Below are 24,516 nucleotides of genomic sequence, written 5' to 3' on the forward strand. Positions count from 1 at the left end.
CGTCGCCGAGTGCGATGCGTCGACCCACGGCTTTGGGGCGGTGCTCATCCAAGAGAAGCACCTGATCGTCTACTTCAGCCGGCCCATCGCGCCGCGCCACCGTTCCCTCGCCGCCGAAGAACGGGAACTGATCAGGCTCGTAAACGCCATCCGCCACTAGCATCCGTATCTCTAGGGCCGTCACTTCCTGGTGCGCATGGACCACTACAGCCTCAAATTCCTCCTCGACCAGTGCCTCACGACGATCCCACAACATCACTGGGTTGGCAAACTCCTCGGGTTCGACTTCACAAACTGGGATTAAAGGTGACCATTAGTCCCGGTTTTTTGTTCCAACCGGGACTAGAGGTCCTATGTTCCAAATTTCGAACCCCAATGCCTTTGGACTTTAGTTATTATATATGAATTTTGATATATTGTATATATTATTTGATATGAATTTAGTGATATATTGAATTTAGTGATATGAATTTTGGAAACTTAGTGTTTCCTTAACTTGTGCAACGTAAAAGGGTGAGAACAAGTTTTAATCGCATACGGCACCGAAATGTATGTGAGAAATAAATATAAGTCATACAAACCTAATTATAAGCATACAAATAAACCTAATTAAACATAACTATACAAATTAACCTAATTAAACATAACCATACAAACAAACCTAATTTACACATAAAACCTTACAAACCGGCCACAGCTCTCATCTGTATCTCCACTGAATGTAGTGGATGTCTCGGATACAGCAACCGCGGTCACTTTCTATGTAATTCAATGCCCACATTAATGCACTCTCTCTTGCCTCACAACGCCGAGGACATGGTCGCTCATAGATATAACCTACTGCCGGACTATTGATGGCTCTGTTCTGAGCAATTTTCATGCATATATAACTGGTGTCCTTGTGTGGTATACTGGTCTGGGGGTCCATCGTAGTACTAGGCGTACCCCAGTCGCCGAATAGCTTGCTCTAGAATAGCCTGCAAGCCACATGTAGCATAGGTAAAACCATGGAGCAAAATCTGCAAGCCAAGAAAGAAATAATATCAGAGAACGGTCATTTAATAATAAAAATAAATAAACATGATTATGATAGCATACACGGCATTCCACATCCATTTGGTTGACTCTCGCCATCCTTTCGCTTACTTGCACCGCGTCTAGATTATGCTCACGTAAAGCTTGCATCTTGAAGTACGAGAAATCAGGCACATGATAGCCAATTCGCTGAAGTGTCTGTAAACAATGCAGCACGGTTTCGAACTAGGCGCTTCTCTGGGTCAGCATCTGTCGTCCCCTCTGCACGATGTCTGAGCGATGATCTGGACTAAACCTAATAGGGATGTCAAAGGCAATATTACACATCCATAACTCCCCACCTACATCATTCACGACCTCACTTGTCGTTTGCTCGAAGATGTCCCAAACCCCGAGTAAGAATAGTGTTGATTCTAGCCACTTTATCAGACATATAGTCTGTGACATATACAACAATCATATTATATATATATATATATATATATATATATGCCAGAATCATATTAGCATGCAAAACTTAGATGGTGAAAATATTTCATACTATAGATGGGTCTGGGAAACGCGGAATGGCCCTATCCAGCGGTGGCGCGAATGGAAGATCGCAAGGGTGGAAACCTGGTTCCCATGGCAGGGGAAGTCCGCCGCCATTCATCATACCTAAAAAAACTAAAAAAACTTCCAACAAATATAGTACCCCATATAAATACCATGCAATATATATATATATATATATATATATATATATATATATATATATATTAGAGAAACATATATAAAATGTGTCAAGATACATATATATATGTGCCAAGTAAACTTAAACATTTTTGCAACCATTTTGCACCCTACTTGTTGGTACATAATTTAATTTAACGATTATTAACTTTATCAAGAACTAATGTTGCTAACAATGATCTAGAAATAATTACAAATATTTAAGGTTATGTAGAAATGACGTATAAATAAAAATAAAATCCACCATTATTATTCCTAATCTAAAAAACCACAAATTTCTCTGTTTATTTCTAAACCATGAAATGAGCTACATTATTAACAATGAAATATTAGAAGATGAAGTTGCTAACCTTTAGAAAGTAGAATGGATGGAAGATTGAAGATCTTGTCAAGAGCTAGCCGGTGGCCGAGAGCAAAGAACTTGCTCCCCCCAAGCAAGAACACACGCGCACAGGCAAGATCAATAATTGAACTGGATGGCTCGGGCTAGGGGGACCGTGGAAGCAGGATATATAGTGGGGACATTTAGTCCCGGTTGGTGGAGCCGATCAGGACTAAAGATCATCCTCTAGTCTCGGTTGAAGCCACCACCCGGAATAAAAGGGCAGCGGGACCTTTGGTCCCGGTTGGTGGCTACAACCGGGATTAAAAGGATACCTTTAGTCCCAGTTTGAGCCATAAACCAGGACTAAAGTGTTAAATTCTGTGGATCGACTAGGGTAGATCTAGGCGGATGAACACTTAGATCCGTGAAACACATACACATTTAGACCTAGAACACTACACCGAGAGGGAGATAGGGTAGAGAGGGGCTGGTGATGAACCTGAGCCTTCAGATGAAGTCGCGGTTGTGCTGGCCATCGCTGGTTCGGTGATGGAGGCAGCACACGGGCAGCGACGGGTGGAGTAGAGGTTGCACGGACGACGATGCAGTGTGGTCGGGGCGTAGCAGTGACGACGGCGAGGATCAGCGGAGCTTCCCGTCGCTGGCTGCGCGCCCTCTTAGATCGGTCTAGGGTTTGTCGGTGGGTTTGCGGCTCACGACGAACCTCGTACTTTGAGCCGCCGGCCCCCACCTCTTTATATAGTGTAGTGCGATGGGGGCCCACCAACCATGTAGGGTTGGGCGCCCCCGATCAGGGCGCATGACCAAGGCCCAATAAGCCGTTGGGCTTATTGGTTAGGAGATCAAACTAACATTCTCCCCCTTGATCTCACTATTACTTTTATCTTTAAACTTTAAAACTTTAATCCTTTTATCCTTACTCATTTCTTCACAGATGATACATAGAGCATGTCTCATCGTCACGGTCAATCGCCGATAGATTTAACAGCTACAATGCATGTCTCTGATCTGAAATAGTTACTTTAACTTTTGGGCCCTTTATAGTCTAGGAATCATAGGCTTTCCCTTAAACCTATGCCGGCTACATGTTCTCTGAACACGTTGGGTGGTAAGCCTTTTGTAAGCGGATCTGCGAGCATCTTTTCGGTACTTATATGCTCAAGACTTATCATTTGATCCCGGACTTTATCCTTCACAACATAATACTTTATGTCAATGTGTTTGGCAGCACCACTTGACCTATTGTTGTGAGCATACTATACTGCTGGATTATTATCGCAGTATAATTTCAGTGGTCTATTGATGTCATCAACCACCTTCAAACCGGGTATGAACTTCTTTAGCCAGTTCACCTGCCCCGTTGCCTCATAACACGCTACAAACTCGACATACATTGTGGATGATGTAGTGACGGTTTATTTTGAGCTTTTCCATGAAATAGCTCCCCCTGCGAGAGTAAACACATATCCAGACGTGGATTTTCTATTATCTCCCGTATAATCAGAATCTGAATATCCCACTATATGGAGTGAATCAGATCTTCTATACGTCATCATGAGGCCTTTCGTTCCTTGCAAATAACGCAAGACTTTCTTTACCAATTTTTAGTGTTCTATTCCAGGATTGCTCTGGAATCTGCCAAGTAACCCGGTAACAAATGCCAAGTCAGGGCACGTACACACTTGAGCATATTGCAAGCTTCCGATAGCTGAAGCATATGGAACCACTTTCATTTGATCGATCTCATATTGGTTCCTGGGGCATTGAAAATCCCCATATCTGTCGCCCTTGACTATAGGAGCAGGTGAGGGACTACATTTGTGCATACTGAATTTCTTTAAGACTTTTTCTATGTATGCCTTTTGTGACAGTCCTAATACCCCTTTACTTCTATCATGGTGAATCTCGATCCCTAGAATGAACGAAGCTTCACCAAGATCTTTCATATCAAACTTTGAGGACAAAAACTTCTTTGTTTCCAGTAGTAGACTGACATCACTACTAGCAAGTAAGATATCATCCACATACAGGACAAGGAAGATAAACTTCCCATTCTTAAACTTTGCGTAGACACAATTGTCCTCAACATTATCTTTAAACCCAAAATTCTTTATTGTCTGATCAAACTTCAAGTACCACTGTCTTGAAGCTTGTTTTAATCCATAAATGGATTTCTTTAGGCGGCATCCCAAACGTTCTTTTCCTTCCATGACAAAACCTTTCGGTTGTGCCATGTAAACATTTTCTTCTAAGTCTCCGTTGAGAAATGCCGTCTTTACATCCATCTGATGTAATTCCAAATCGTAATGTGCCACTAATGCCATTATGATTCTGAAGGAATCCTTACATGAGACTGGAGAAAAGGTCTCATTGTAATCAATCCCTTCTCTTTGTGTAAAGCCTTTTGCCACAAGTCGGGCTTTATATCTCTCTATATTCCCTTGAGAGTCAAGTTTTGTTTTGTAGACCCATTTACAGCCTACTGTTTTTGCTCCTTTAGGAATTATCTCCAAATCCCAAACTTTATTTGCATTCATTGATTTCATCTCATCTTCCATGGCCTCAAGCCACTTTGATGAATGATCACTTTTCATGGCTTCTTCAAATAAGGTAGGATCATCCTCCATTTGAAATTCTTCAGTGTTGTACACTTCATAATCAGTAGGAATAGCTGATTTTCTAACTCTTTGAGACCTTCTAGGGGCCTCCTCAATTGGCACATTTTCTGTTTGAGGCTGTTGCTGCTCTCCCTCATGTGTGGCAATAGGTTCTATAGGATCCTGAGGGACAGGTTCCTCATCATCATTCATTATTGCCACAGGCGGGATAACAACAGGTGCTGGCACCACAGTATCTTGTACTGTTGGTGCAGCAACAACAGGTAGTGAGAAAAATGGCTCATGAATGATCGGAGTGGGTGCATACACCCGCTTCTCTTCAAGGTCAATTTCTCGAGCTACCATGCTCCCCCTAATCATTTCATCCTCTAGGAAGACAGCGTGTCTCGTTTCCACAAATTTTGTATGTCTGTTAGGACAGTAGAAACGAAAACCTTTTGACTTTTTTGGGTAGCCAATGAAATGGCAACTCACTGTTTTGGGATCTAGCTTCCCAATGTTTGGATTAAAAACTTTAGCCTCAGCAGGGCTCCCCCACACACGCAAGTGGTTAAGTGAGGGTACTCTTCCTGTCCACAACTCATACGGTGTTTTGGGCACCGACTTACTTGGTACTCTATTAAGAATATGAATGGCGGTTTTTAACGCCTTCATTCACAGACTCGTGGGTAAAGTGGAGTAACTTATCATACTACGCACCATATCCATCAGGGTACGGTTACGCCTTTCAGCTACTCCATTCTGCTGAGGTTCGCCCGGTGTTGAATACTAGGCGACTATACCATTCTCCTGTAAGAACCTTCCAAAAGGTCCAGGAACTTGTCCATATGGGGTATGCCGACCGTAGTACTCTCCTCCACGGTCAGACCTGACTATCTTAATCTTTAAATCATGCTGATTTTCAACTTCTACTTTAAATATTTTAAATTTATCCAACGCTTCTGTTCTTTCTTTAATTGGATAAATGTAGCCAAACCGAGAGTAATCGTCTGTGAATGTTATGAATGAATCATAACCATCCACACTTTTCACAGGAAAAGGACCACATATGTCTATGTGAATAATCTGTAGAATTCCTGCGCTTTGTTTGGCATCTTTCTTAATTTTCTTTACATACTTTCCTTTTATGCAATCTCTACATTGTTCTAACTCTGAGAGCTCTAATGGAGGAAGAATATCATTCTTAACTAGTCTTTCTATTCTCCCCCTCGAAATATAGCCTAAACGACAGTGCCATAATTTCGACAACGCATCGTGAGCTCTCTTTCGTTTTCTGTTTCCATTGTTCGATGAGGATACATTTTCATTCACATCACATACGGAATTCACATTTTCACGAAGTGATAACAAATAAAGCTCGTCTTGTCGGAAGGCAAGACCAACACATTTATTATTAAACAATATCCGACATTTGCCATTTCCAAAATGGCAATCATAACCATCATGGTCCAACTTTGATACACTAATTAGGTTTCTTTCAAAGAAGGTACATAAAGAACATCTCTAAGAAAAATTATGAAGCCATCTGGAAGCTCTAGAGGAAGATCTCCAACGGCCTCAACGTCTGCTTGTACTCCATTTGCGACTTTAATGAAACTTTCGCTTCTTTGCAAAGTTCTCATCGAACGGAATCTCTGTAATGAATTAGCAACATGAATAGTTGCACCTGAATCAATCCACCAAGTAGATTTTGAAAACTTTACATACAAGGATTCATTTACGAACGTAATAATGTTCTCACCTTTATTCTTCATAATCATCTTTAAGAAATCAGGACAATTCTTTTTATAATGTCCCGTCTTCTTGCAGTGGAGACACTGGTCTTTAGCCACTGGGAATTGCTGGTTCTGAGACTGTTGCATGAGACCTTTTCCAGATGATTTGGAGGAAGAGCTGTTATTATAGTTCTTTTTCTTATCTTTTAGGTAGTTGACAGAACCACCTTGTGAAACTTTTATTCTTTCCTCCTCCTGCACACACATGGCTACGAGCTTTTCTAAATCCCATTTTTCAAGCTGTATGTTGTAATTAACAACAAATGTGTCAAATTCTTTGGGCAAAGAAGCAAAAATCAAATGAATAAGGAACTCATCCTTGAGTGCCAAATCCATTGGTTTGAGCTTAGATGCCAGATTGCTCATTCTCAGTATGTGCTCTCTAATGCCACTGCCGCCACCAGAGTACCTTTCTGTAACCAGCTGCTTGATCAGCTGGGTTGCATATGTCTTTGAAGAGCCAGTGAACTGACTCTTTATTCTATCTAGGTACTCTGTGACCGTGTCACAGTCTGGAATTGAGCCCACAATGGTAGGCTCAATCGTGTTCTTTATCACTGCCAAATACTTCTTGTTGGCAGTGACCCATTTCCTATGCTCAAGGTCATAGGACATCTTTACGGGAGCAAAATCCTGCTCTCTGTTATGCCATGCAGCATCAGTCTCATCTGTCTCCCTCACCGGTGCCACAGGTTCTTTGGGACACGGTGTGGTGACAACCCAGTCTACCTCAGCGAGGATAAAGGCCAGGTCTATCTTTTTCTTCCACTCAATATAGTTATCACCTTTTAGAGTGGAGATCTCTTTGATACAACTCATCAAATTGTATCCTCCTGAAAACACAATTCAAATAGTGTGAGAACAGAAATAACAACAATAATTGCATGCCTTAGTTTAACGTTGGTCAAAATTAAAACATACAATTATTTTATACATTAAATCTACATCACCGTTGGGCAGAAATAGAAATAATGCATAATCATTAAAATTATAATATTGCTATTAACAACGTTGGTCAGAAAATAACAATATCATAATCAACTCATATTTATCTCTTGGCTCTTAAAATCAAATTCTCCCGTTGGTTCGAATTTAATTAAAAGTCCATAATCACTTTAAATACGCAGTGGAAAATTTAAATATGCCCATAATTATTTTTCCAGAAACTCTTAAATATTGCACTGTTCTCTGAACAAAATTGTCGTTGGACAAAATTTGCACAAAGATTTGCATCAATTTCCAATTGAAATTCATCAAATATATATATTTCTGGAAAAATAAAAGAAAAACTTTGAGCTATTTCTATTCATTAGGCCATTTCGGCCCAGCCAGCACGCGCGCGGCCCACGGCCTGCTCACGCGCACGCGCGCGCCAGCGCGCCCGGCCTAGCTGCCGTGGCCCATCCGCGCGCTCCAGCGCACCCCCGCGCCCAGGCCGCAACCTGGGCCTGGGCCGAGAATTCAGCCTCGCGCCCTTTCCCGCCTGGGCTGCGGCGCTGGCCCAGTCGCTCGTGGTCGTCCATCCAGATCGAGCGGTGGAGCGCACAGCTCGGGGCATCAAAAACCCGGCCGGCCGCGCCCCCCCCCGAAAACCCTAGACCATTTCTCTTTCTCCTCTCCTCTCCCACGGCGACGGTAGCGAAGACGAAGGGAGCGCGCGGCCACCTCGTCACCGGAGAAGAAGGGAGGACGACACCGGTGCCAAGCCCTTCGTCGGTGCGCGCGCTCGCCCATGGCAGAGCGCGCCGCCGTCGAGCGGCTTTGGACCGCTGTCCTGAGCCACGGCCGAGCTGGGCCTCTGTCCGCTCGCCAACCATGGCGGCAGTGATCACCGCCCGCACGGTGGTGGCTTTCCGCGCGACGGCGGTGTCGGGAGGACCGGGTAGGTTCCCCTCTTCATCTTTTTCCTTCCCCAAAACCCGATCTAGGGTTAGGGTTTCATTTCTAGGGTTAGGGTTCTTTCTGATCCGATCCAAGATCGGGATCCTTTTCATCCTTTTCCGTTTTCTTTGATTCGGATTTTGTACGATTTCCCGATTAGGGTTAGGGTTAGGATTGGGGATGAAACTGTTTTCTTCTTCCCCCCGATTTGAAATCGGTTCTTTTCCCTTCTCAGTCAATCACCGAGCGGGTTAGGATGTCGAGACCATGTCTCAATCTATTCTCACTTTTCCCGTACCCGATTGAGGATTAGGGTTCGATTTCTTTCTTTCCCCGATCCAGATCTACCGCTAGAAAAAGGCTCTGGTACCATTGTTAAATTCTGTGGATCGACTAGGGTAGATCTAGGCAGATGAACACTTAGATCCGTGAAACACATACACATTTAGACCTAGAACACTACACCGAGAGGGAGATAGGGTAGAGAGGGGCTGGTGATGAACCTAAGCCTTCAGATGAAGTCGCGGTTGTGCTGGCCATCGCTGGTTCGGTGATGGAGGCAGCACACGGGCAGCGACGGGTGGAGTAGAGGTTGCACGGACGACGATGCAGTGCGGTCGGGGTGTAGCAGTGACGACGGCGAGGATCAGCGGAGCTTCCCGTCGCTGGCTGCGCGCCCTCTTAGATCGGTCTAGGGTTTGTCAGTGGGTTTGCGGCTCACGGCGAACCTCGTACTTTGAGCCGTCGGCCCCCACCTCTTTATATAGCGCAGTGCGACGGGGGCCCACCAACCATGTAGGGTTGGGCGCCCCCGATCAGGGCGCGTGACCAAGGCCCAATAAGCCGTTGGGCTTATTGGTTAGGAGATCAAACTAACATAAAGGTCCCTCTTGCAAAAGCTTGGTGCACTAGCCATTGGGCCGGGGATTTTAATCCCGGTTGATGGCTCTAACCGGGACTAATTCTCTTATTAGTTCTGGACCCAATCCTGGCCGAGACTAAAGCCAAAAATTGAAAGTCTGTTCTTTACTAGTGAGGTGGTGTTATGTTTCCCGATATACTTTCCTAGGACAACATTTTAAAAGTGCATGAAGGTACACGTACTACATATATTTGAATTTTGTTTAGTAATCAGAATGTCTCATAGAAATTCCGGAACAGAAATCAAGTTGTGTTTCTTTTTGGTCAAAGGGGAAGAGAAAAGTGGAACAAAAATTGACTCAGCTCCTGAGACATAGGCTAAGTACACCTGAGAAGAAACACGGTGACCTTCTTGACCACCTTGTTGAAGAACTACAAAGTGAAAAGCCACTGACAGATGAGACTTTTGCTATAAACACACTATCTGGGCTCTTGTTTGGTAGCTTTGTAACGATATCAGGAACCCTCACCGTAGGTCTTAAGTTTCTCAAAGACAACCCTGAAGTTGTCGAAACGCTCAAGGTGGTAATTTGTTCTATGTGTTTCAAATATATATTATCTCGCGTCGACAAAATAATATGGATACATATATAATCGTATATGCTATAGTATAAAGTTGTTAAGTTCTCCCTTTTCCAGGAGGAGCATGAAGCAATACTGAAGAAACGAGAAGACAGGAATGCTGGGTTCACATGGGAGGAGTACAAGTCCATGACATTCGCTACTCAGGTGACATGAAATCAAAACGTACACAGGCTGGCCTTTTCACCACTTATATAGGCCTGTTTGACTGCTGTAGAAAGCGGCTGTTGCGCTGCATGCTTTTCAGCACTTCTCCTTTGACTTGATTATTGTGTTTGTTCCACCTGAGGCCTTGTTTGGATGTTATCGGATATACATCAATCCACATGTGTTGAGGTGGATGATGCGAATCCGACTACATCTAAAAACAAGTCCTGAAGGTTGTGAATGAGATTACACGGATCAGTAATATTGAACCTGGAATTTTCAGGAATACTCTGACAGATGTGAGTGAATGGTACATTTTGTCCACTAACAAACTATGTATATGAAAACACATATAGTTGCATGGATCGGTCGTATGATGATAACTCATTAATCATGCAGGCTATACAATCCCTGCGTGGTGGCTAGTTATGATTAGTCCCATGGTGGGTCATCTAAACCCAATGCTGTTCGAGGATCCACTCACTGGAAGATGGCAACAATGAAGATCAGGTCTAGGCGGTTGTCGGGCCCCTGCTGCCTCTTTTGTCCAATTCCGTGGCTTCTAATCTTACTTGTGGCAACTGAGTGATAAAAATTAAAGGCGGCAGCATGGGTACATGACTATGGACGATCGACCAACGGTCGATAAGAGAGGGTCACTGGTGTAGGGATGGAAATAAACAGCACGTGAAGTTTGTCGACTACATGGGTGTGGTTTAAGTTAGGTTTGATGAGGGTGGAGGGAGCGAGGCAGATAACTCAGGGTTTCTTTCAAAGAATTACGAGCCGACGAATTAAGGGTTAGATGTTTTACCTTTTCCGTGCGAATTTATAAATACTTTTTTATTTGTTCTAGGCAGTGTAGCACAAGGCTTATTTCCATTTATTTATTATGTTATTGATAATCTGAGACTTGAATATAATTATGTGTACCTGCGTGCACGGCACGGCACGGCACAGTAGTCCAAGAATTGCATCGGGTAGTTGAATAGGTGCACAAATATTCAAGAGTCAATGTGAATGCACTACTAGAAAGTTGAGTCATTAGTTCAAGAGTCAGCAAAATCACTATATAAGCATGTTGATGGAGCTTGTTATGCCGTGAGAAATACAGAATCTGTTTCCCCATTTACTTTGCATATGCCTCCTGCCATGTTCTTCCACTAGCACTGCGTGTGCGTGTTTTTTGTGTGTGCAGATCCTGAGTTCATTTCCAACAAGTAGTATCCGAGCTGTGCACGCCAAAGTACATTCAGTGGGAAGAGATGTCGCACAGCCTGGCTGAAAGCAAGGATGGCTTTCTGTGTCTTCAGTATCCGATGCTCACGAAGAGCAACTATACCACATGGGCCATCAAGATGGTCTACATTGCAAGCTCAAGGGGTTTGGGACGCCATCGAGCCGGCAGCTGAAGCGGCCGTGGAAGACCGCAAAGATAAAATGGCGTTGGCTGCTATTTATTAGGGAATCCCGGATTAGACCCGCTGTTGATCGCTGAGAAAGAAACAGAGGTAGAGGTATGGCAGACACTGAAGACTATGCATTTGGGAGTTAATCGTGTGAAGAGCGCGAAGGTGCAGAACGTCAAGACGGAATTTGAGTTTCAGCGCATGAAACAGACAGATACAATTGATGAATTTGCATCAAAATTGACATCTGTTGTCAACAAGGTGCAAACTCTTGGTGCTGAGATGGAGGACGGCTATGTTCCTACTTGCCGATTGTCTCAACAACTGCCCAGTTTGGGGACGTCGATAACATGACCCTTGAGGAACCTATCATCTTCTGCTCACCCACGCTGAACGGCAGGCATGAGCCAAGAAGCATGGCAGATGGTGCCTCAGGCTCTGGTGCGGCAACAGTAGCATTGAAGGCTGTGGGCGAGGTAGATCACGCGGCAGAGGTGGTCGTGGCAGCTGGAGTACTTCTCGCCAGGAGGGTGATGGTGTGCTCATACGAATGCAGGTGCAAAAGACAAAAGCAAGAAGAAATGTTACAACTGTGCTATATTTGGGCATTTTGCAGCAGAATGCCGCAAACCACGCCGTGACGAGGAGGTGCACCTCTCACGTGTTCAAGATGATGAGCCTGCTCTGTTGCTCACTGTGTACAAGAAGTGCAAAGGGACTGTAACTCTGATCGTGGGAGTTTATGTTGATGATCTAATAGTGACAGGAACTAGCACTGCAGAGATAAAATGTTTCATACAGCAGATGATGCAAGAGTTTAAAATGAGTGATCTTGGACTTCTCTCATATTACCTTGGAATTGAGGTAGAGCAAACAGGGAATGTCATCAAATTGAAGCAAGCTTCATATGCCATGAAAATTCTGCAGCAAGCTGGGATGATTGAGTGCAACTCAGCAAAGTTTCCGATGGAGGCAAAACTGAATCTTAATGAAGATGAAGATGGAACTCCCATTGATCCGACGGTGTACAGCAAAGTTGGATGTGTGGAAAGGGGGTAACATGTCCATTGCTGGTAGTACAACCTTGATCAATTCAAGCTTGAACAACACTCCCATTCACCACATGTCAATCTATCTTCTCCCTAAAACAATTACTAAGAATCTGGACAAAATTAGACGAACTTTTTTCTGGCAAGGAGAGGGAACTAAAAGAAAGTACCATTTGATTAGATGGACCAAAATTTGCAAACATAAGAAAAAAGGAGGGCTGGGTATTAAAGATATTAGGAAAATGAATGTTAGCCTGTTATGCAAGTGGTGGTGGAGGTTAGATTCTGAGAGTGGTCTGTGGCAAGAAATTGTCAAAGCCAAATACTTGAAAGACAAATCCATTTGCACTGTGACTCACAGGCAAAGTGATTCACCAATTTGGTCTGATCTATTGAAAATTAAAGATGTGTATATGCAGGGGAGGAAAATGGTGATCAGGGATGGTAAGAGAACTATGCTGTGGAAAGACAGCTGGTTGGATGATAAACCTCTGTATATCATTTACCCTGATTTGTTCAAAATTTGTGAGCATCCTGATGTTACCATTCACCAGGTGAAAACAGAGCCTTCGATGGTTACCTTTTCCAGATGGCTGATGGGTGACTTGAGAACAAGTTGGGATAGGACTTTGTATCAGATTGATAACCTGCTTTCGGTTAACAGTAGTGATTTAGTTCATTGGAAATTTGGCTGTAATGGTCATTTCAGTGTTAAGTCTGCTTATCAAGCTATGACTATTAATGAATCTGGACCCCACTATAAAAACATTTGGAAGGGGAAGATCCCTGCAAAGATCAAAAATTTTCTATGGCTTGGTATGAATAATGCAATCCTTACTAAGGATAACATGATTAAAAGAAATTGGGGTGGTAACCCATCTTGTTACTTCTGTGAGCTTGATGAAAACTTTAATCATTTGATGTTTCAGTGTAGCACTGCCAAAGCTGTTTGGGCAGTAGTTGCTCATGCTATTGGGGCCAACAACATTCCAAATTCTTTACATCAGTGCTGGGATTGGTGTAACAAATGGCTGCCTGCTGGTAAACAATTTCATGCCCTGGGAATTGCCGCAGTTTGCTGGGCAATTTGGAAAACAAGGAACAGAGTGTGCTTTGAAGGGCATGTGATTACTAGTCCTATTTTTATTATCTGTTATGCATGTTCGCTTATGAGTTACTGGGCAGGACTCTTTGTGGAAAATGATAAGGAGGCATTGGTTGCTGGGGTCAACACGATGCTGGAAATCGCCATGAAGCTGCTGAATGAGATGAGAGCCAAGAAGCGTCAGCGTCTGGTGATAGAAGAAGAGAAGGATGATCAGGAAGAGTAGAAGGAAATGAAGTCCGGGGATGATGCTACAAGCTCATTGAAGACCTTTTGAGCGCAAAATGTCTTTTCCTGTGTTTTGGCAGATCAACTCTTATACCTGTCTCTCAGGTTTATGTTTTTGGTAGTTTGCTTTGAGGTCGGTTGCTACTATCTCCATGTTTTGGATGTCGTTTTTGTCTGCCCAAATGTCGGCAGGGTGGTTGCTGATAGGTGTATGTAAGCTCAGCTAGCTTTGGCTCTTGTCTTTTCTGTCCGATACATTCTAGAATGCTGTATTTCCGTTGAACTTACAATGGGAATGGGGAGATGCCTCGTGTTGGAAAAAAAAATTATGTCACACTAGGCTGGACCTTGCTTACTCTGTTCGCATAGTGAGCAGGTTCATGGTGAGACCCACAACCATGCATCTCAAAGCAGTAAAGTAAATATTGCGTTATTTGAAGGGAACTACAGACCATGGTCTGGTGTGTTAACGAGGTGATGGAAATGGTGTGTTAGCTGGTTATAGTGACAGTAACCTGTCTGGCAGCGGCGAATCTAGACTAAACTGCTGCCGGGGTCGCACAGATTCATGAACTCAATTTGATGGGGTCGTAGCTGGCCGAAATACGCGAGGTTCCACTGATTCGTACAAAGTTATCGGGGTCGCATGACCCCGACACATGCACTGTGGCTTCGCCGCTGCTGGCTGGGGATGTTGTCGATACGAAAAGCACGACTGGCCTGGTGTTTTATTACCATGGTAATCCGATCACTTGGGAATCTCAAAAGCAGAAAAGTGTAGCACTTTCATCATGTGAGGCAGAGTTTATGGCAGCTACAGCCGCTGCATGTCAAGCTATATGGCTGCAAGGGCTGTTAAGCATGTTGGAAGGAGAGAAGCCAGAGCAAGTTACTCTCTTCGTTGACAATAAATCAGCCATATCATTGATGTAAAATCCAGTGTTTCATGGGAGGAGCAAGCATATTAATACTCGATTTCATTTCATCTGTGAATGTGTTGAGAAGGGCTTGATCATTGTCAAGCATGTGCTCACTGAGGAGCAACGAACTGATATACTCACCAAGGCACGTGCAAAGGTTAAGTTCGAGGAGATGCGTGAACTGCTTGGCATGAAGAATCTAGAGTAAATCAAGTCTAGATTAGGATGGTGAGTTGCATCGAGTAGTCGAATAGCACTGCTACCGGGCCGGCCTACACTGCCAGTATGGCAACCGGTAGGCAACCGGCCTCCCTACCGGTAACTAGCAGTGGCCAATTCAAGCGGTCGGGATGCCTCAAGGCATCGCTACCGGGCACGGGCGCCAACCGGTAGCGAAGATCGAATCCCTTCCCTAGCGGTTGGTGCCTCCAACAGGTAGGAACTAATTTTCCAAAGAAGTTGTTTATTAAATTATATAATTGTGGTATTTAGCATTTATACATATATACGCGTTTGGAAGTATTTATTGTTTTTCCAGAGGAGTGTTATTATTGAATAGTACATCTAATTATAAATATAAACACAAGCGAGTTTACATTTAGTATTTATAAATTACATAAAGGAAACAATTTACTCAAGTTCAACAAATGTTCATCTATTAAAAATCTATCTTCCGTGACTTGGCTTAGAAGACGTCTCTGGGGCTTTCTTTTAACTTTGCGCGGCAGTGTCCCGAGGAGGGTGGTGCGGCGGGCGAGGAAGCCGGGCGACCGAGGAGGACGGCGTGATGGACGAGGAGGCAGCGGCGGTGGCAGCATCCCGAGGCAGCGCGCGAAGTGTGGCGGCGACGGAGATGCGGCGCAGAGGTGGGTCGCATGGGCAGCAGCGGCATCTCGAGGAGGAGCCGGCTAGGGCTTGGTGGCAAATTACTAAGTCACCGGCTCCCCGCAGCCAACCTGGAGATTATATACCCCCCCCCCTTCCCTACCGGTTGGGACCACCAACCGGTAGGGAAGAGCCCTTCACTACCGGTTGGGCCCACCTTTTTCTTTTTCTATTATTTTTGAATAATTCTATAAAACCAAAAATAATACATCATTATTTTTAATAATTCATATAAATGATTATTAATTCTAGAAAAAGTGTAGATAATTTATATTTATTGTTTATAATTCATAATAATGCTAATTAATTCCAAAAACCCAAGATGATTCATATTTATTCTTTATGATACGAATAAAAGCTTATTAATTCAATAAATCTCGAATAAGTTTATATTCTTTATAAGTGACATAAAAGCCTAGTGTATTCCGCAAAACTAAAGATAATTCATATTTATTGTTTATAATTCAAATAAAAGCATATTATTTCCGGAAAACTAAAAGAAATTCATATTTATTTTGACTAATTCAAATAAAAGCTTGATAAATCCAGAATAAGTGACATAAATTCATAGAGATTCCTATTTAATGAAAAATAGATATTACAAATTGTTGGTTAAATATTACAACTGCGATGACCCTTAATATGCCAAATTTACATATTTTGTTTTTACAAGCGTCCCTTCTTCATGGTCATGTCGTACGTAAGGAGCTTCTATGTTGTCATGTATCAAGTTGATGTTCATGTCCTCTCCAAAAGGGGGGAGCTCATCAAACTGGTTGTACTCTTTCTCGTCGACTACGTTCTCAACTCCAACAATTCTTTGCTTCCCTGAAAAGAACGATGTGGCGCTTTGGCTCGTCGCTAGACTTGTCCTCCGTCTTGGTTTTTGACCGTTCGTCGTCCTGACTTTTTTGTTTGGTATCTTTCTTCTTGTCATCCTTCTTCTTCTTTGGTTTGCTAGACAAGTCCCAAACGTACAAAACCTACATTACATCATTGGCAAGCACAAATGGTTCATCCAGGAATCTGGTTTGTTTGAGGTCAACTGTAGTCATCATTCCATATTCATCGACCGTTACGCCTCCCATAGTAAGTTTTAACCATTTGCATTTGAACAGAGGGACCTTTAATGGACCATAATCTAGTTCCCAGATCTTCTCGATGGATCCATAGTACATTGTTCTTTGTAGGGGATGAAAACGGTACGAAAATATTTTGAATTGACCGCTTTCGTTTTCTATATTATGATACCGTTTTCTATATTATGATATCGTTTCTGAATTTTGCCAAACATAAAAATTTGTCATTTTCAATTGGTTTCGCAACCATTTTCAACCATTTTTTGTACTCTTTAATTGCTAAAATGTAGAAATATCCCGAACCGACCGCTTTCGTTTTCTATATTGTAATACCGTTTCCGACCGTTTTCATCCCACTTCTTTAGCCTTCATTGTCATATGCTTCCACACGCACACTGCTATTTTGGTTAGTGATCTTTGCATCTTGTGCTGAGGTGTAGAATGTGTAGCCATTAATCTCATACCCTTGATATATCATGATCAACGATGAAGGACCCGCAACCAACCACTTCAACTTCTCATTTTCAATATGATTTCCCATCATGTGAAGGCGTAACCAATCGCCAAAACTTGCAGCTTGTTGCTTTTTCAACCAAACCTCCGACCTAGTTGGGTGTTCCTGGCGTAGGACACGTATGTGCTCCTCGAGGTATGGAGCAACAATGGTAGTTTGTTGAAGAACAGTGAAATGTGCTTTTGTGAACTCATCCTTATCATTACATAGCACTGCCTTAGCGCCAAAGGTACCTTTTCCTTTGAGGCGTCCCTCGTGGCGGGAGACAGGAACACCAATCGGATTGAAATCCATGTAGTCTAGATAGAACTCTAAGACCCCCTCAGTCCAATAACCCTCTGCAATACTGCCTTCTGGTCTGGATCTGTTACGAACGTACTTCTTCAGCACCCCCATGAACCTCTCAAATGAGAACATATTATGAAGGAAGACTGATCCGAGGATGTTGGCCTCTTGCACCACATGAACAAGGAGATGTGTCATGATGTCAAAGAAAGATGGAGGGAAGATCGCCTCCATGTTGCATACAGTGTCGACCACATCCGCTTGTAGCTTGGAAAGCTTTTGAGGGTCGATGACCTTATGCGAAATGGCATTTATGAAAGAGCAAAGCTTTATGAGCGTCCCTCATACCCAGTTCCGAAGAATGCCACGCAGCGCAACTGGCAAAAGCTGTGTCATGAGCACATGACAGTCATGAGACTTAAGGTGCGCTAATTTCTTCTCTTGAACATTTATCAGTCTCTTTATGTTGGAAGAGTAGCCTGATGGAACCTTGATACTGTTAAGATAGTCAATAAAGCTTTTCGTCTCTTCCTTGCTCAAAGTGTAGCTAGCACGAGCTAGGTAGTGCTTGCCTTTGCCTCTTTATTCTGGATGAAGATCTTTCCTCAGACCCATGTGTTGGAGGTCCTTCCCTGCAATGTATCCTTGTGTTTTCTGTATAAATTAAGAAAGGATAGAATATTCACACATAGATTCTTCGTCAGGGATCCTTGTGTTTTCTGTACAAATTAAGAAAGGATAAAATATTCACACATAGATTCTTCGTCAGGTGCATGACATCAATCGCGTGATGGATCTCTAGATCCTCCCAATATGGAAACTGCCAGAAAATTGACTTCCGTCCTGTTCGTTTGGGCTTGTTTGGCTGATAAACCATGGCTGAAAGTACCGTTGGCCGATTTGATGTGAGAGAAAAATACTATTCGTTGGCTGAAAAAGTACGGCTTATAAGCCAAACAAGCCCAAGCGAACAGGGTGTTCTTCTTCCCGTGGGGTCCACTGTTAGGGTTGGATGAACTCGGTGCAGGTTGAGATTTCTTTCCGAGGACAACTTTAATATCTTTGACCATAGCAAATATGCGTTTGCCGCTACGGTGAGCTGGTTTCGAACGAGTATCTACGGTGCCATCAAACATCTTGCCTTTCCTGCAGAGTGGGTGGCTCTTCAAGAGGAACCTACGGTGTCCCATGTACACAACTTTGCGACAATGCTTAAGATAAATGCTGTCGGTTTGATCCAAGCACTCAATACACGCCTTGTAATCTTTTGTACTCATGCCCGCTAGGTTACCAAGGGCAGGCCAGTCGTTGATGGGAACGAACAGCATTGCATGAAGAGTGAACTCCTCCTATTTGTACTCATCTTTGACTAGAACACCGTCGTTCCGTAGTATAAGAAGTTCTTCCACTAATGGTTAAATATAGACATAGATGTCATTGTCAGGTTGTTTCGGGCCCTGTATAAGCAGCAGCATCAGAATGTACTTCCTCTTCATGTATAGCCATGGAGGAAGGTTGTACATACATAAAGTCACAGGCCAGGTGCAATGGCTGCTGCTCATATCACCGAAAGGATTCATGCCATCCGTACTCAATACAAACCTTATGTTCCTCACTTCTTTCGAGAAGTCGGTGTATTTCTGATCAATTTTCCTCCACTGTGATCCATCGACGCAGTGTCTGAGCATACCATCCTCTTTCTGCTCTTCAGTGTGCCATCGCATCAGCTTGGCGTGGTGATTGTTGGCAAACAACCTCTTATAACACCCGGTGTTTTGCATTCTAATAAAAACCACTAAAAAATTAAACTTTTAAAATTCTACAACAAATTAAAATTTGGAATACTTATTTTCTGCAGAACCATAAAATTATTTTCCGCCAAACCGTTTTAAAAAAAGTTTTCCAAATAAACCTTGCATTAAAAATCCACCATATACATTCTGTGTCTCGTAGGATTTAATTATAGCGCTAGAGATATTTTCTAGGGTTAGAAAATCGTTTCGTATTTTAAATCGTTTGCATTTGTGCTTGGAGCGTGTGTATGTTTGTTTGGATGTTTGTGTGTTTGCTTTACTAGAATTTATTTGCGGCACCAAAATCATCCCTTGAATTCCATCCTTAATTCAAATCTGTTTCCAAATTCTATACATACATTTTCTGGGAAATGAAAAAGGTTTACAAAAAAGGGGAAAGCCCTTCGGGCCCAATCTCCCGTTCCCCTCCTTCTCTTCGGCCCGCGCCGTGGCCATCTCTCCCTCTTTTCCCATCTCCCTTCCGCCTGGCCCGGCCCAATCCGCACAGCCCAGCACCACCGCACAAGCCCACTCCCTCTTCTTTTGCTAGTGGATGACGAGGCCCAGCTGCTCGGCTCCGGCTGGCAGCAGCCGTCTTCCCCACGCGGACACGCCGCGTCCGCACCGCGTCGTCGCCCGCCGCCCGGCCCCGCTGTCGAGCAGAGGAAGACGAAAGCGACAGTTGTCCATCCGAGCCGTCCCATCGAACTACTGCTGCCCGCTTACCATGCCGAGAAATATCCCGCCGGCCGGAAAATATCCACGGCACCACCACCGCCTTACTGTGTGTTGCGCCGACTACAAATAGCCGGCATGGCCGCTGGGGAGCTTCGCTCAGGGGGAGGGGAGCACAAAGGACTCGGAGCTCGGAACTCAAGACCGTCGCTGACGTCGTCATTGCCGAGTCACCGCACCTCGGCCCGAGGCCGAGCACCATCGCCGGGACGTAGCCACGGCCGGCCACGAGCAGCCGCGCCGGAGGACGGAAGCCAAGGAGCTCGCCGTGACCGCCGCCGCGCTCGCCTCTGTCGCCGAAGCCGCTGCCGCGTCGAGGACGACGCCGTAGCCGAGCACCGCCGGAGCTTGGTGCCCCGCGCCCCTCTGCTCCCTCCACGCTCCCCGCGTCCCTCTTTCCCCTGCGCCACCCTGCTATGGTCGGCCAGCCCCTAGAGCGGAGCCCGCCGCCACCCTGTTGGCCGGAGCTCCCCGCACCGGAGCCAAAGCCGCCACCGCCGCCTCCATGCCAAGCGCCGTCGCCAGCTCATGCCGGAGCCCGCTCCGCCAAGGCCCAGGACCGCCGTCGGCGCCCCAGTGTCCTCTGCTCCTTCTCTCTCTTGCTCTCCCTCTGTTGACCGCGCGGATGAAAGTGAAGGCCACCGACGGAGAGAGGGAGCGTACGCACCCACGGCATCCAATGCCAGCGCTGGCCACGTCGCCAGGGCCAACCAAGGCACGACACCTCACCGCGCAGGCCACACTTGGCAGTGCCACATCTCCCTCTCAAACCCTCTGTGGTACCGGTTCACATGGATCAGGTGGAGAAGGGGAGGAGTCCACGGCACAGCATCGGCCGGTTCATGGAACAGTTCTGGCAGCCGAGCCCACTGGTACGGGCCCACGCGTCAGCCACTCTAGCGCAGAAAAATGCTAGGTGCACCCGGAATCGTACACAGGAGATTAAAGTAAGCCCTTTCCTATTCCAGAAAAATCCCAGAAAATTCCTAAATAAAATAGAACCTATTGCTTCCCACTTTTACCAAAATTATTAGCAACATTTAATTTATATTATTCGTACCACCTTCTCTTATGTATTCGTAAGAATAAAAGATCTAAGCTTTGTGATATGTTATGAGCATTTATGATATGAGCTTTTGTGGTATACCATGAGATTTTGGTGGCATAGATGAGCTTAAGAACATGAACAGTGTTAACTTAGAATATAATCTGGCAACCTAAAACTTATTTCCGACAGGAGCGAGTGGGGGTATTTCATGTGGTGTGGATTACCTCAGCAGGATCGCCTAGTGAGGGTTCCTGTGGGAGATGCTCGCTTCGGTCATATAAGGACCGGTTCATTTGCCATCTCGCCTAGTCAAAAATTCGTACAGCCATATGTCTGCATGGGTAGACTTGGTTTCACACCCTGTTAGGTCAAAGTACAACTACTACTAGGAGGCCGGAGTGGCAACGGACTATTAGGAGAGGACCCGGTTGCTGGGTGATCTTCCGTGGTCTGGTCGGCATGGATGTTATGTGATCTTCCATGTAAAATTATCGTTGTGCCGTGGGCGAGCACCTATATATATATATATATATATATATATATATATATATATGCTATGTGATCATCCAAGTCATTGTGTGTTTCCGACCCTTGAGTAGACCGTGGTAGTGTTGTATGGATACCTAAGGTCATTCCATCCAGGTACGGGATTTCGTTAGGCCTGTCTAAGCCATGACGATGGTGTGGGACTGTGCCTATCGTGTGGAGAAAAGTGTACAACCTCTGCAGAGTGTATCAAATCTATTCAAATAGCCACGCCCTTGGAATGGGCAACCGCTGGGATGAGGTCTCGAATGACTTGACTCTTTTATGTGTAATGAAACTGTGATACTCGGGTAAGTTACAATCAACTAAGCAAGTAAGTTACAATCTATAAACTCTGGGGACTAACGAGAAGGGCTAATACTCTCCCAGTGCCCAAACTCCCATTTTATATAACTCTAACTCATAATATATATACACCTCCACCACCATAAATCACTCCCACCACCAGGAACCACTTTCAAATACAGCCTCCGCCATCCACCACCCATTTTTATCCCAAAGTTAGGGCTTGCTGAGTACTTTAAGTACTCAATCCCCTCCATTCTATGTTTTTAGGAGAAAAGCTACAGGAATACATACGAGGATGGAGTCGCTGAAGCTACACAAGAATAGGACAACAGGAATACACGCGAGGAAGAAGCCGTACGACTACGCAAGAGAGCGACACTAGGACTACCATGATTAGGATGTAGGATTGAGCTTAAGGATAAGGTTTACGTCCGCACTCCAAGTTGCCTGTAGGAATGGAGCCATGACGTCTTAGGACTGCTATGATAGAACTATGATATCCAACATAAGGCCAAAGGCCCACTCCATGTAAACGCGGACAATGTAACATGTTTTCCCCGCTATCAACAAAAGTATGGTTTTTTATATCAATCTTGTTCAACTGTGCGTATCAGCTACTGATCTAGGGACTGATACACGATGCACAGAGGACCCTGGAATAGGGGCCTGACACCTCTTCAGGCGTAGTATAATAGGGAAATACCACAGAACTTTCGTAGGTCGTTTCTTCCTTTTTCGCTCCCCCTCGACCTCGCCGGGGTCATCACGCTTCAACTTGTAGCGGGATGCTTTGCACACCGGACACGCTTCAAGGTTCTCGTACTCCTTCCCTCGATAGAGTATGATAGAGTATGCAATCATTTGATATGCATGTATCTTCTAGACCTCCAGTCCCAGTGGGCACACAACCTGCTTGGCTTCATAGGTTGTCTGTGGCAGTGTGTTCTCCTCAGGGAGCAACTTCTTTACGACGACAAGGAGTTCATCAAAGCTCTTGTCTGACCACCCATTTCTCGCCTTCAACTGCAACCGTGACAATGTCGTGTGTAGCCTCGAGTCTCCATCGTTGCACCCTGCGTACAATGCTTTTCTTGCATCCCCTTTCAAGTGCTTGAACTTCTTAATGTCCCTCTCATCGGCCAGGTCACGCTCACCGTCACGGAGTATCTGGTCGAGATTGGTTTCCACAGGGGGCTCATCCGACACATTAGCCGCAAGCTAGGCCATTGAATTGAATGACGTCATCCACCAGCACATTATTCCAATCATCTTCTTGATCATCGTCTGCATCATCCTCCATGATTCCTTCTTCCCCATGCTCGGTCCAACATGTATACCCTGCCTTGAAACCCCTCGTGGGAAGGTGCGTGTGGATTAGCTTTGGATTTCCATATTGCTTCAAGTTCTTGCAGTCAATGCGCGGACACGGTATGAATTTGTCCTTGCAACTGCCGCACGCAGAAACTCATGGACACCATCAATGAACTCTTTGGACCGTCGATCCATTGTGTACATCCAGTCACACGCCATCTAAAAAAATTTCTATGTCAATTTACTAAATTTAAAAGATATATATTCAAGAAACTAGTACATAATGCATGGAAGAGAAAATTACGTTTAGTGTATTCTACCTAAACACCTAGTGTATTCGAAAATAACTAGTGCATGCAATAAATTCCAAAAGAATACCACTAACATTTTTATATTACTTTAAGGACAAAACTATTTAATAAACACCTATAGCATGAAATGTAAACCTACATTTAATATATGTTTCTAACCAAATTTGAATTACAAAGGAGTAATTCACAAACACTTATACCACTAATATTTTAAAATTGCTCTAAGAAAAATATTTAAGAAACACTATTTATAGCATGAAATTTAAAACTACGTTGAATCTATCTTTCTAAACCAATTAACTAGTGTAAGGAATTACAAACCTAACACATTGCATACAACTAATGCAAGAAATTACAAATAAATGGAGCTTAAGAACCGGGGGCCGAGCGCGGGGCGCCGGGAGCCTACGTCGTCGGCACGTGGGTGCGGGCGCCGGGGGCCGGGTGCAGGACCGCTGGAGGCTGAAGGCTCCTTGCTCGCCTGCGGCGTCGCCGCTCCTCTGGAAACCCTAGGGTGGGTGCGCGGGAGGGGGCGAGGGGGCGCGGGTGCGGGAAGGTGGCGTGGAGATGGGGCGCGCGGGTGCAAGGAAGGGGCGCGTGACGGCGTCGGCGGGGAAGGGCGCGGGCCGGCGTCGGCGGGGTAGCCTGACGGCGTCGGAGGAGAAGAGAGCGCCCAAATGAAGACAACCCCCGTGGGCCCTTGTTTTTATAGACGGGATGATTTGTAGGGGCGGTTTCTGATCCAGCCGCCCCTACAAAAGCATTTGTAGGGGCGGTTCCTGATCCAGCCGTCCTTACAAATACATTTGTAGGGGTGGTTTCTGATCCAACCGCCCCTAGAAATATATTTTAATTTTTTAAAATTGTTAATTCTATATTATAAAAATAATTGTGTATATATAAAACAATTATGACCAAAATAAAAGTAATATAAAAATAATTGTGTATATGCACAAATATAATATTTTATATT

General features: G+C 44.5%; 1 pseudogene; it reads right to left on the reverse strand.

Annotated features, from left to right (window-relative positions):
- Positions 1 to 16,270: 16,270 nt before the first annotated feature.
- On the reverse strand, positions 16,271 to 23,221 carry LOC136488067 (uncharacterized; annotated as a pseudogene).
- Positions 23,222 to 24,516: the final 1,295 nt, after the last annotated feature.

This window comes from Miscanthus floridulus, chromosome 10, assembly GCF_019320115.1.
Source record: "Miscanthus floridulus cultivar M001 chromosome 10, ASM1932011v1, whole genome shotgun sequence".
Taxonomy (NCBI): Eukaryota; Viridiplantae; Streptophyta; class Magnoliopsida; order Poales; family Poaceae; genus Miscanthus; species Miscanthus floridulus.